We start from the raw sequence: 1,573 nt of genomic DNA, 5'->3' as shown, positions 1-1,573 counted from the left end.
TATGCCCAGACACGCAATGGATTGTGTTTCTTACATGTTTAATGACTATTTCTGAGTTTCCATATACTTTCAAATACTTGACATTAAGGCCAATGGCTTTGTACATCCCTTGAATCAATTCTTCATATTCTACAGTATTGTTAGTGCATTGAAATTCAAGCCTGCAGGCTGACATGGTTTTCTCTCCTTGTGCGTTGATTAGGATACATCCAGCACCTGCACCATCTTCAGACTTGGAACCATCAAAATAAAGAGTCCAAAATAACTAATTATCTACAAGTTTATCAACTACATTTATACACTTGGAAGCATTTGTTTGCGAAAATTTTTGTATCTGAGATACTACAGCATTATCCGAGAAAGGAGATCTTTGTGCATTAAAGGATCCCAAGAATGACTCAACTGAGTAATTTCCGATGATATTATTGGTGAAAGCTATTGGCTCATTGCTTCCCTCGAGATCAATGACTGTGTACTTCATAAATTTCTCACGGTCTACTCTGATTTGGTTAGGTTTACCATTGTGTGGCAACCACATGTGAGACCATTCAGTTGCAAAGTATCCATGTAACTTTTCAGACCAATCCCTACTAAGAATTAAACCATAAAATTCAGGGATATCAGCCACTAGAATATTGATTATCTATGAAACTTTTGAATTAGAGAAAATCCTGATTCAAACTGATATCATTTCTCCGAGTACCTCTACTTTTGTCTTGTCCAGTTGAACTATGTGTACAACAGATTTTTGAGGTGTAATATTTAATTTAGTGCACATAGTTCTTGGCATGATGTTTGAAGAGGCTCCTGAATCAACAAGGCAATTATGGACGTTTCTGTTGAAAATCTCATAAGTAAGAAGAAATGGAGGAGTATGAGAAATAGATCTATCACCAATCAAAACTAGGTCTGTGGGATTCACTTTGTTTGAAGATGAAGGAGGCTTACCCATATCATTAGCGGCTTGAGTAACTACAGCAGATGGTAAAGGAGTTACAGAAACTGATTTTAACTGTCTAATCAAGATTTTATGTTGTTGTTTGAGTTTAGTCAATTCATGCAATGAAGTATTCCATTGTATCTGAGATTACTAAAGTTTTAGACGCAGTTGGAGGATCCAATGGAATAGAATCAGTTTGAGTAGTCTTAGATTTCTTACTTACTGTTTTCTCCTTCACAGGAGCAGTGACTTTCTGTTTCTAATTTGTTGTAGACGTGTCAGTAGAGTTTTTACTTCTTGTAGTTACTGGCATAGCTTGTGCTTCCTCTTCAGTTGGAAGAATGAAGTCCCACATTCCATTTAACTCAACTTCTTCTTCAGTTTCTGCTTCTTATTTGATTATTGAGTCTTCTTCTGGTTCTTGATCAGATTCAACGTTTGAAATAGTATTTGGTGGTTGGGATGTAGAAGAAGGATTTCTCTTGAATGGGCGAAAATCTTTCTTGGGAGCAGATGATTCTACAACTTGTTTCTTGATTTCGACCATTTCATTTGACATGGTTTTTAACACCTTTTGAAGGCCTTTAAGGTCGAAAGGGTCCTTTGGAGATTTCTTTTTTGAATCTTCCTTGA

This window comes from Pinus tabuliformis, chromosome 4_2 (genome assembly GCF_031772625.1).
Source record: "Pinus tabuliformis cultivar Carrire ecotype Pingquan chromosome 4_2, CPIR1, whole genome shotgun sequence".
Taxonomy (NCBI): Eukaryota; Viridiplantae; Streptophyta; class Pinopsida; order Pinales; family Pinaceae; genus Pinus; species Pinus tabuliformis.
This window is presented reverse-complemented; position numbering follows the sequence as displayed.